Source organism: Photinus pyralis, unplaced genomic scaffold (assembly GCF_008802855.1).
Source record: "Photinus pyralis isolate 1611_PpyrPB1 unplaced genomic scaffold, Ppyr1.3 Ppyr1.4_LG1, whole genome shotgun sequence".
In the NCBI taxonomy this organism is placed as follows: Eukaryota; Metazoa; Arthropoda; class Insecta; order Coleoptera; family Lampyridae; genus Photinus; species Photinus pyralis.
This window is the reverse complement of record NW_022170249.1, coordinates 62,926,427-62,939,953: the sequence shown is the minus strand read 5'-3', so window position 1 is coordinate 62,939,953 and position 13,527 is coordinate 62,926,427.

Sequence of the window (13,527 nt, the reverse complement as noted above, 5' to 3'; positions counted from 1 at the left end):
TGAGAAGCAAATTTTGCGTTCATATGGCGCACTTGATCCGGACCTTGTTTCACCAAGTACACGCGCAGTTCGTCTGAAATTAGTTCTGGCCACAGTCCCGCATCGTTTGGAATTTCGTTGCTCTGAGTGCTGGTTTCCGCCACCGCCACGTCGACATTGACTTTCTGAAGTACCTCTGAATTGCGAACTTCGATAAAATCTTGGGATTCTGAGCTACAAGTAAGTTCGTTCAAAGCCGAGATTTCAGATCCTATAGCGTTTGCACTTTCTTCTTCTGAATTCTCTTCGTTACTGCATTCTTCAGGACTAGCTTGTGGTATCACATCGGCAACTTCAGGAATGTCTTGAATGACTTGTTGTGGACTAAGTTCTGTCGGATTGACTTCAACACTTTGACTAGAAGACTGCGAACTGTTAGGATTAGGATTGAAGTATTTCAACAGCGAATCCCGTGATTTAGCTGCTTCTTTCTCTTTTTCTTCTTTTCTTCTTCGTTTATACGCCGCTCCACTTTCTCTGTGACGCTTCATTTTGAACCGAGTCGATTTTTAAACCGCACAAAATTCAAAACATGTAAGCAAGCACGTTTCGGTACCCAGGTACAACTAGAGCTCTATATATACCCAAGCAGACCGACGTTTATTTCTACCTGGGTACCGTCGTAAGCGTAACGTTCAACTAAAAGATTTAAACTGATGCGCGCTCCAGTACCAGATTCGATGCTGTACGCTGTACTGAAATGTGAAATGAAATAATACTCGATGGCTGCAAATGCAAATTGTTTTTGCGCATTGCGCAGTCGCGTTTAAGACAGGGGCGGCAATTTTAGAATTGTTGAGTTTGTTTTTGCCGCCTTTGAAGACATGCCGCCCGGTGCGGGCCGCACCCCCCGCACTCCCATCGCTACGCCGCTGTTATCTAGCCCCACTACTGCCCTACTTTTGGCTAGAAGTATTTAACAACTACAAAAAAGATGCTAAAAGTGCAAATAAAAGTATTGCAGTGGAATGAAGACGCGCAATTTAGTTTACTTTTTCACAACACTTATTATCCAAAAAATATTATACCGATGAAAGAGTGATATTTACTTGTGACGAAAAGTTTAGATCAAGAAAGGAACTTTATGAATCCAAAATGTAAAAAAATAAACTTTGAAATTACATTGCAAAGCAAATGACTGATTTTTTGTGTGGTATAGAATTTACAGACACCAAATGAGATAACAAATATCGCAAGGTGAATAAAAAGGAAAAAGTATTCCACTGGGCGGGGTACCATTCACTGGTCACTTTTTGATACTTTCAAAAGTGTTCTTGAGTGTAAAGCAAATATTTAACCACCAGAAAAGACTCTGGCATCCACTATTAACGTTGAAGAATAGAAACAAATGTATGGTTTCGTGGGTTAGCGACCCACAATAAACTTTTGTTTCTATGGGCTATTTTTTAACGATCTCATATGATAATGATCGTATAAACCCACGCATTCAACGGAGAGATGCGAGCGTGGAAAAAGTGCCAAATATTGTTCTAAGAGTGCTCCATACACATCAACATTTGAACAACTTGGCATTTATAAATCTTCTACCGAGCACCAAGGAATACTGGGCCAAAAAAGTACGCAAAATGGAATTAACAACCATTTATTGTTTATAGTACTAATCAAAATATACAGGAAGTGTAACAAAAAAGTTTAAAGGTAAATTTCAATTAGAGGAGTGGAACTCTTTTTGGCCATCAAGTATTTTCTTGAAGTTTGGAGAGTATGTTGTAGCCGCCATTCTGATGCAGTTGTCTAAATGTGCATCGGTCAGTCTGTTTCTACATTTGTTTCTTATGAACTTCATACTTGAAAAAGATGTAGAGCTGAACATAGCTTTCAATCTCAATGCAACTTCAGTCACAAATGGATATTTTTCTTTGGGGACTAGAGGCCAAATATTTCCTGTGGTAGAAAGGGTTCTTAGGGACAGATCATTTTGAAAATCAAGAACTTCTATTTCTACCGCAGCCTTGATCTCCACCGAAATGTTTTACAACACAAGTTGAGAAATCTTCTGCATCGATCTCTACAAAAGGAGAGTTGACAAATTGTGCCACAATCAAAATGCTTTTAAAATCTTGTAGGAATCGTTGATCAAATTGTTCTCTTAAGTCTGAAAGAATTTCTACGTATTCTTGGTTATTGATGGGGTGTTGTGGAGGGGTTTGTTTGTCAACGGTCTTCTTCAGACTAGGAAAGTGCTTGTATTCAAACTGGATGACATTCTTTTCCCACAGCTCAAGCTTTTTGTAGCAACTGGCTGCTTTTGCAGACGTGACGCACTGCGCGGGAGTCTGAGCGGAGTTAGTGGCAAGAATTCAAGGTCAAAATAAATGTCTTGATGGGACACTTTCCTGTCAACAAACTCATATATAGGGACAGTAACTTTTATTTCTCATGTATTTCTTATGAGAATAGCGACTGCAATCGCAGACGTGCGCTTTCTAGTAGTCCAATAGTCGTCTGTAATTGCAGACCTGTCCCTATACACATGTCTGCAACTGCAGGCGCGTCCTTCAATGTGTTAAACGAAAATATTTTAAATTTCTTCGGATCACCGGTTCCGAAGGACAACGCCCGCAGTACTCACATACCAAGAGACTTGAGCGTTCGATGGGAGAATATTTTAGCCAGCGGGTTGAAGAAGAAAGACTTAGATTCGTTGGTTCCTAAATACGGCGGACAAAGCTAAGTGGAGTCTGCGTCAATAAAGACAACAGAATTTGTCTCCCACAAAACAAAATTGCTTCCTGCTTGTCGGCGTCCGGTATTACTCTCCGTGGCGTCTAATATGGGGATGTCCGCGTAGGATCTGCATTAGAAAAAAATTCAGACGCAGGCAGGATAATGTGTGACATTCAACACGACTAATCGTTCATTAGAAAGGGCACAATTCTCTACAATGTCAATCCTGACCTTACGGAGAGACTCTGTACTAGAGACGACTCTCTTCGGTGAAAAATGGTTTCATTTAAATAATGGCTCTACTTAATTTGAAAGTGGGAGTAATGTGCGAGGCGAAGCCGAGCAATGTGTCAACGGTTCTATAAACAGCGTGAGACTGGATGGCAACTGCATTAGGATTTTATTACCTACAATGAGATTGATGTACATTTATCTCGAAGTTAATTAGAGAGAAATGAGATTACCATAGAGATATTCCGTGATTCCGGTTAATGTTCGACTGAAAACCAGATTTCGCAGCATTTAACTTTATTCCCGTACGACAGTACTAGGTGATTATTAGTCCTCACAGGTTACTTCTGGAGTGATGACATAAAACTGCTAATTCACATTATTGTGATAATAGATCCCTCTTATCGTTGCTTTGTTCACATTGGGGCCCACCATTGGGTCACCCAGGAGCAGAGATCCACCTGGATTCGATCCTTACTCAAGGAACGTCCTAACGTGGAACATCGAGATTCAACAAGTGGTTTTATATTACTGTGTTTTGAACACGTAGATAATCCATCCACACCCGCACCAGTCATAGTTGAAACCCGTTTTGGTGATGGAAGGAGAACACCCTCCGAACCCACCTCCACAAGGAGGTCAAAACGCACACGTAGGCGGAGGAAGCCTTATTCCCCGACCTCTGGCTAACGCTGAAATGAAACTACATTTCGGTAGATTGAATGCGACCCCCAGAAGACAGAAGAAAATTGAAGATTTTTTAAAAAGATTTAAATTAACAGTTGATTTATGAAAAAATAACGATTGTATTCTACTGTATAGCTAATCCGCCACTTACAATGTTTCTCAGTGGGGTGTTTGATTCTATAAAGGGATCGCCATGGTCTAAAAAGAAGTTTATATAGTTTTATACGTGTTGTTCATGTTTTTCAACTCGATTTTTACTACATTCCTTTTGAATGACCTTGACATCCCCTGTTGGGTCTTGCTTTAAATTACAGAAATTTAAAGGCGTCTCCTTTATGATGGTACAGAAGACACGATTTCCACACTGCATGTTCATTTGATGATATTCCCATCAACCCTTCTTTAATCTAGATGAACCAATGAGTGATTGCTCTAGAGCATGGTCCGCTGCAATGCAACAGTGGAATATATATATATATATATATATATATATATATATATATAAGTATTATTTACTTGCGGTCGGCCATAATTAAATGCATTAATTTGTTTTGCGCCTTTAGGTACAAGATATTACCAGCGTATGAGATGCTTGACGTTAGCAATAAATTTAGTGTAGCAATAAATAGTTATTTGTGTACCAAGGCCGTAAAAGTGATCTATTTTGGCCGAAGCTGCTGTTTGTGGCCGAGGCGGCAGCCGAGGCCGCAATTCAGATGAGGCCTAACAAATCACTTTTGGCCAAGGTGCACACAACATTTTTTAGGCGATCATCAAAAAAGAATTCAAAAATTTGCTTATAAACATATTTTTTCTGAAAATCATAGTTATCTTAGACAATTAAAAACAAAGCAATTCCTGTCATATGTAATTATAATTAGCATCTTTGCGTGTGTTTTGTGCGTATCAAAATGGGTGATAGCGACAGTTCAGATACCCCAAATGAAATTTTGGAAGCTGCAAGCGTTGCGCTTGCGACCCTAAGTCATATATGATATAAAAGCAGGCGTTTGAGAGTAAAAGTACAATCGCAACTTCCTCGGTTGCACAAGATTTTAATAATGTCAAATGCAATAGGCCCTTCGTAACTGTGGCTTCCAAGACCTTATAGTTAACGTACAATTGTTAGAAACCTGATTACCTACTATGATGGTAGGTATAGGTAGCTACTTGTGTTCTCGGTTAATTGCTGGTGATTTTTCGTATAATAATGTAAGCAATAACACCTTCCTCATGTTTTGGTTCTACACTTCAAAAAGGTCTCTGCAAGCAGCAAAGATTGAAACGTCAAACTATAATTTTAAATGTGAACATTGTGATTACGCAAAATAGTGTGAAACATTCCTACAAGTCTGAAAATGAAAAAAACGCACGTGGATGGACCAATCCTTGATGGGGACAGACCAGATAGACGCTTTCTATCAAACAGATTACTGGTTCTCACACATCAGTTTCAAATAAGTACAGTTTGACAGATGTGTACAATAAAGTAAAGTTTGACAGAAGCGTACAATAAAGTGAAACTTTATGGCCGCAAAAGCGACCATAAAATCAACGTTTTTGTGATGATAGCCTAAAAAAGGAATTTTTCTATTTCGATTTTTAAATGTTCTTATTAACGCACTGTTTTCCGCTCAAAACAGTGCGTTAATGAGACCTATTAACGCACCGTTTTTAAGTTGGTATTAAAGAGGAAAACCTAAATTCACTACCCTATTTGACATTCGATTGTATTTATTTACAAATTAGGGTTATGTTTTGATATACAGAAAGACAAGATTCCCTTTCTATTTGATTAAAAGCGAGACATGTAAGGCTGATAGTGTTAATCAAATTACAAGAACAATATGAAAAAACCACTTAATTACTTTCTCCTTCCAAAACTCAAAAGGGAATTAAATATTACGGTATGTAGCATAAGAACCGAGATATCAAAAATGTGGGGCTTTGAGGTAAATTTGTACATTAATGATTAATGCCTCTTTTTGTAGCACGTTCAACATCTACGTACAATCTGTGACCAATGATTACTAGTACGAATAGTGTACCTATCTTCCAAAAACGACCTACAGGTTATAAAGGAGATTTAGAATGGGGAATGGATGACAACGAGGATACCTTCGGAACACATTAAACAATATTTTAAAGGAGCAGCTTATTGCTTTTAGCACTTGTTCTGCGTTATTCATATCGTGAGCCTGATTTGTGTAGTATCGTTATGCTCCTAAGAGGAAGTGACGATCCGAAGCCGAACCCGTCGTAATGAGTGACACCTATCACGTAACAACAACCCACTAAGGACCGATCCGTTAGTGACCGTTAATGGCAAATCGCAAAAAGAAACCTTTGTTTTTCTTTTTATGTCAGTCACCAATATAAGTAGAAGCAGTGTCATACGGGCGAAATCTGTTAGCTGTTAGCTTTGTCGTTAATCGACAGTGACACGACTGAATTTCACATAACTTATATAAAAGGACGAAGGACTGTATTTTGCCTTTATGAATTGTTCCACAGTTAATGTACTAATTTCTGAAGTTTATTAATTAAAACAAAATTGATGAGAGTGTATTTAAATAAGTGAAATATTTGGGACGTGGTACTGCCAACTTAATACAACCTGCACTAATACAACTTCTATATCAAAATTCCCTAGTTACAAAAAGTTACTATAACATCATTTTGATAAAAATTTCTCGAAAATTTCTTCTCAATAGAAAAAATAGTATAAGAAACTTGTTTCATAAGACGCCCCATCGCACTCGTTCATTAGAAAACTCGCCGCGAGCGGCTCGTTTTCTAAACTTGAACTCGTGCGTTAAACGCGCCACTTATGAAACTTGTTTCTTAATATACTATTATTAACTTTTCATTTTTGGAGGTACAGTTGTATTTGACTGTGCACACATTTTACGGAGGAGTTACCAACGTGTATTTTGTATTAAGGGTGATCAGACGTTCGGATTACCCCGGACATGACCGTTTTTTTCACGTTTTCGGTGACGTCCGGGCGGATTATAAATGTCCGGATTTCACCTTGTACTATTTTTTTTTTTAGTTTATGTGGGACGTTTTTTCCAATAATTAATGTAGGTAGAGGAGGTACCTGCGTAATGCACCCTTTTTCTTCTTGAATAACGTTTTCCCTTTATTTATCTTTGTCTTCGTCTTAATGAAATAAATCTGGTAACCGGCCATCCTAGTAGTCAGAGAATTACCTACATTAAATCTGTTTGCTTGTAGAATGGCGTCCCGTTCACGAAAGCTATTAGAACTGCCTTTACAAAACCCTATTATATTTGAAGATCAGATTGAGACCGACAAGGTTAAGGACAGCGTTAACAATAGTGTTTTAATAGTTATTTACATATGAGTATGGTAAATCAAGGTTTACGTTAACGAGTGAGTTGTTTACTGCCGAAGCGTAGCTGAGGCAGGAATTTCGAAACGAGTAACGTTAACTGATTTAACATACAAATACTGTAAAACATTTTATTTCATACTGATCTATTTCTATTAAAATACCATTTTGATTAGAATGTTGTAGGTACACATTAAAATAAAAGCAAAAGTCGATCACTTGATTTGTTTGATCTGAAAGTAGTTTGACAAAAATCAATGCATACGTTTAGATGGATGTCAGTTGCGGTTGCTAGGCAAAATTTCCAGTCTGGGAAAGCGGAGATTACTAGATTGTTGTGTCACACAATAAATGATAATGAAATATTGGATGAAGTCTCTAATCGAAGCAAATTGGAACGGATGGAAATTGTCAGTTCTTCCAATAAATACTAAGTAGTCCTGAATCTTGTGGCAGCGAATATATACCTGATGCAGATGAACTTTGAATGAGTTTGAAGACGATGCAGCTGATGATAATTTTACTGAAGATCGAATTGAAAGGGAAGAGGAAGTAACCAGCATTGAGCCCTTAAATAATGCAAGATCAGAAGCAGATAAAGAAGTAGAACTTAGTACGAGAATGCAAGTGAAAAGGCAACATGTAGATAAGAAGAAATGGAAAAGGGGAAAACGGTTGGAAAATGGAAAGTGGTCTTATGACAAGCCAAGGAGTGCACGAAGCACGAAAGATCGATCGAAGTGTAAAAAAAACGGTGTACTCGCACACAACCTCTGTTATAATGACTATAGACTGGCAACAAAACTAATAGTCTATTCCTAGCCGAAGTGGTGGGCATATATTACATACAAACCTACAAAGGGGCCTGTTTTAGGTAAATATGTTCTTGCTAAAGAAAATTAGTATAGACAGTAAGAATAATTTCATTGTATGATTAAATGTGTAGAAGCCATACCACAAAGAAAGAAGGGAAATAATAGTGGAAGTGAAGAAGCTCAATCAGTTCATAAAGGACCTCATATTGATGGTGACTTGTTAAATACAGAAGATGAATTGTGGTTAAAAATGAATACCCAACCCCTGGGAGGAAGTTCCTGAAAAATTAGACAAGAGATACTCTATAGAATTAATAGCAGAAATAGTGCCCAAAATTTAACCGTTAAAGACCCTTCCATCAAATGTGTTGTGTAGGTACCTACACCTGTTATAGTGAAACACTATTTCAGATTAATTCCGACTTTAAAAAATGATTCCCTGAAAAAAAAACTAACGCTATACACAAATTGGAATTTTTTTGAGATAATAAAAGCCGCAATTACCGGAATCATACTGCATATATACCAAACGCTAATCTTCAGACGCAAAGCAAAAGGAATTTTGTGGAACAAATACGTCAACAAAAGATGGCATTTGGGTCGTTTACAGATAATAAAAAAGGTTTCCATTCCACATTTACCATAATTTGGAAGTATTGCATGGAATTCCATTCCACACGTAACTTTCTTTCTGTATCAGTCGCCCAGCCTGACGCAGGTGAGACAATTCCATTTGAAGAAATGCAGCAACTAAATATATGACAAATGCTAAATAATAGACGTTTGTGCAGTTTGACGTTTTATTTATGTAAGATAAACCGCTATCTACACTACGCTACGCTGTCTACATACATAAAAGAAACAATCCATAGAACCTAGATATGGAAAATTGGAAGAGAACATGCGACCAGATAAAATGTTAAATCAATTGATACATATTTCCAAGATTACCCTTCTTAAAGGCGATCATCCGGATATTAAAATTATTGTGATTGACTTTTGACGACTGTTTCTTCTAATTATTATTATTAAGTTTGTTTAAGTGCAGAGTGCGTGAAAATTACAAAATGTCTAGAGGACAACGAATATTAACGATGCTAAATGATGAGAGTGAGCTGCAGTGGGTGAAGAGCCACAGCAACATTGCAGGAAATGAAGAAGCAGACAGGTTGGCCAAATTAGGACTTGAAAGGAAGGATATTCTCAATAATAAACTAACCAAACGAGATCTGTACCTGGTAATTAAAAACTCTCTGATAAAACAAAAATGGGAACTGCAATGGATTAATTCTTATCGCACACATACTACTCAATATGCCAAAATTCAACCCGCATTAATAAAAAGGCACTGGGTTCGGGATTTTTCTGTAGGTCGCCAGTATTTTTCTACCATCGCTAGGCTCAAGTTCGGTCACGATCTTTACCCTGCCCATTTATATAAAATAGGCATTATAGAGTCACCTGTATGTAGGTGCGGGAGTGAGATGGCGGATCTCAATCATATATTTTTTGGATGTCAACTTAACCAAATGCAGACAGACATACTGATTGCAGAACTGGTGAGAATGGGACTCCAACTACCCACCGACATCGTTAGTCTTTTGGCTGCCAATGACAAAAATGTGTTCGATGGTATAATACACTTCTTGAGACAAACTCAGATCAACATTTAATTACAACTCCTAATTTTTTCGCTCCTCTTGTCTTGTCCTTTGTTATAGTACCTAATTACCGAACCGTGGTCTAGTGAATTGTGTTGTCTGTGTAAGTCGCATTGACAGGCCCCTTTGCGTGAAGTCTATGTGGCCATTGTTATCTCCTTATTGTTAAACAGGTAGGGCTATCATGGGCTTGATCCCGTTAGGGCCTTTTATGGGGAAAAAAAGTAAAGAGATGTGTACCTACTTTAGATATTTAAAGTTTTGTTCTTGTTATTATTTGTGTTGACTCAATTACATAAAAATTAAAATTGCGATTCATCACTTAGTACATTTACAAATGAGACTGTTACAGATACACGAGACAATCTTCATGCGCCAGTATCTTCCTCAAATTTAGCGAGTAAGTAAGGTTGTTTTTTTTTATTGATATTTGGTAATTTGTCAGGTAATTTGAATGTTTTTCTATTACAGAGCAGAATCAAAATATACTGGAAGATGATGAGAAACCTGTTGACAGTAGTGTTGCTCCATCACTTCCGCCTGAAATGCAAGATATGCTTGATTTTTCATCAGATGATAGCGTAGAAGATCCCAATTTTCTCCCTATGGATCTTGAAGATGATGAAAGTGATATAGCAGGGAAGGAGGACAGTGACATACTGCAAACCACAATAGGAAGAACCAACACGGAAGAAGATACTGCGCAAAATAAAAATCGTGTCAATAAAGAAACACGGACAATGAGACATGATAGAAAAGAAAAAAAGAAATCTTGGTCAGGAATACATGGCAAGATCTGGAAAAATTATCCCTGGAAAAACCATGCGGGAGCTAACAGTATGTAGAAATAAGTGTAAGGGACAGTCCGCATTAAACTGTTCAAAGATTTTTGGGCTATGGCGAGTTACAATCGTAGGTTACAATACATAGCCGATCTTATGGACGTTAAGGAAAAAGTACTACACGAATTCGCTGTTCTGAAACAAACAAGCAACGGTACAGACAGAATACCATAGTTTATTACCTTCAGGTAAATGGTGTTCGTTCTGTTGTTTGTAAAGATTGCTTTATGAAAACGTTTGACATTAGTAAGAAATTTATAGAAGTCACGGTGGCAAAAAAATGTTCTGAATCGTTAGGTGTGGTAACTTGAGACCAAAGAGGTCCAAAGGGAACATGAAAATCGAAAGAAAATACCAGATAATGACAAAGAAAAAGCAAAATATCACATTTTATGTATACCCTATGTATGAAAGCCATTACACTAGGAGGCAGTCATCAAGGAAATACTATCATACTATACACTAATTTCCAAGTATGAAGCTTACAAGATGAAGAATCCAACGATAATCGTAAAATGTACGAAAAAATATTTTATGAGCTAAACATTAGCATTAAAAACCTAAGAAGGATACCTGCGGTACGTGCGATACATTAGCATTAAAAAACCTAAGAAGGATACCTGCGGTACGTGCGATAGAATAAAGATGAAAATTTCCATGTGTAAAAGCGAAGATGAAATTGCGAAACTGAAAGAGGAGCTAAGCGAAGCATCATTTGAAAGCTGACCAAGGATATTCAAGCAAAAATAGAGATAAAACAGTCACAAAGACCTCTGAAGATACGAAAATCACAACATTTGACCTCCAACAATGTCTACCTGATCTATAAAGTGGTGAATCATTTTATAAACGATAATTATGGATTTTCAAACTAACAGTCCATGACTGCGACAATTCCCAAGCGCATTGCTACGTATGGTATGAGTCCTTAGCAAAGCGTGGGGGAAATGAAATTGGTGCGTGCGTAGGTATATAGTTTCATGACAAAAGATTTAGATCCTCGAGTCAAACACCTCAGAATGTATTCAGATTGCTGTCCTGGTCAGAATAGAAATAGTTTCATATCAGCAGCCTGTTTATCAGTTTTGCAACAGTCAGAGAATTTAAAAATTATTGATCACAAGTTCCTAATACCTGGCCATACCCACATGGAATGCGATATGGACCACAGCATAATATAAAAAAAGAAATTCTGTGGAAAAATAGAACATCCGCATGATTGGGCTCAACTGATACGTCAGGCAGGAGCGAAACACCCATTTCTAGTCACAGAAATGCAGCAATCAGATTTTTTTTATTTTGCGGGCTTATTTGGGAGAGAATTAGTTAATAGAAAAACTGATAACGAAAATAACAAAGTAAACTGGAGGCAAATACGTTGGCTACGTTATGAGAAATCGAAGCAATCATTTCTATACAAATTATCTTTTGATGAGGAACAACCCTTTAAAACTGTCAACTTAGAGAAAAGAGGGAGGGGCGTTGCCGATTTAGTGCCCAAGCAAGCATACAGTAAGCCTGTGCCAATCACGTCATAGAAAAAACAACATCTTATGGACTTACTTCCCTACATTTCACAATCACTATGGGATTTTTACAGAAATTTGACCACAGATAAAGATTTACGTGATCTGCTTCCTGATTCTTCATCTGACGAAGACTAAAATATGGAAGTACCTGCTTTTTATTTTGAACAGGATAATCGATATTTTTTAGTACTTACTATATAATATTAATTTCTGAAGTGTATGGCCAATAAAAAGTTTCGTCTGGAACATGTAAAACGAGATATGGCAATCAAATTTTGTTTTACGCAAATCTTTAAAGTAGTTAGAGCGCGTTCGGCTGAAGTCAAGCGATGTACTGGGCCTACCTATTACTTACGGTGAACGTCCCCCAAAAAAATTTTGTTATGAAGGAAACATAATTAGAAATACGGTATGAGTGGTATTTTGTACCTCAGCACAATGCAAATGCGATAAGGACGGTGATTGTGGAATTTCTATAACGTGACCGTTAGAATGGGAGGTTTTTATATGCGCCCAATAGGTGGATAGTGAAAACGTTAATAACTTTCTCTCCAAAAAATGAGTATCTGTTTTATTTGCAAAAAAAATTTCGTCGAAGATAAGTAACGTGAGGGTTCGATTTGCCGGCAGTCGTTCCTGAAGGCATGCAAAATCCGAGGTGATTAGACTCACTTGATAAAATTCGGTTCAGAAGATTCACCCAATGGCCCGTATGAATAAAAGTAAGCAAATGCTTATACTTGCAAAATTCAAAGTAAATATTCGTAAGTGCTCCTTCGCACTGGACGACTTAGCAGCGTTGCTGAGCAGAAGGACAGGACGCAGTGCAGCGCTGCTAAACCATGCTAAATAGACCAGTATCAAGGGGCAGTTACGAGTATTTACTTTGAATTTTGCAAGTATAAGCATTTGCTTACTTTTATTCATACGGGCCGATGTTCCGCTAAAAGAAAGGTTAACCTATCCTCTCTACCACCTTCGCTACATGCTAACATGCAGCTAAATTCCACAGTTATCGTGTTTATTTCCAAGTGCAAGCTTGGTTTAGCAAATGCATGTACCCGACTGAGTGGGGATGGAACATACAACAGATTTAGATCCAGCACGTCAATACAAGTTCATCAACAGCATCCACTGAAGTAGAATCGGAGAAACACCCACCGAAAAAAAAGCAACGACAGAAAAGAAACCAGCCACGTTGATAAAATTGGTTTTTCTTCGATTTTGTATGAACAATAAATGATAGTCTTGTCTTATTGAGATTTAAAAAATATGTTTACTTATTAATGAAATATTTCATTTTTCTTTTATTTTTATCTTCTTCATGAACTTTTTCCATTAGTAGCGCACAACTCCATTTAACTTCTACAACTACAATACAATATTTTAAATCATTCCCACGGTAACTTAACAACGGTCCATTGTACGTAAAACGACAAAAGTTGTAGATAATAATGTCCACAACATTTTTTTTTCTACAACTGTCAAAAAACCTGTCATTTTCGGACGAATTTCGAAGCGCGAAGTACTAGATTTTTAAACGGTTAATTAATAAGTAAGGTTGCCCTTGACAACGTACGCGAAATCGTCAACAGTGAAAAAAAGTATTTCGCGCACGTGACAAAGTTGAACTTAAACAGCAAATTTAATTAACAATCGGTTCAGTTGTAGAAAAAA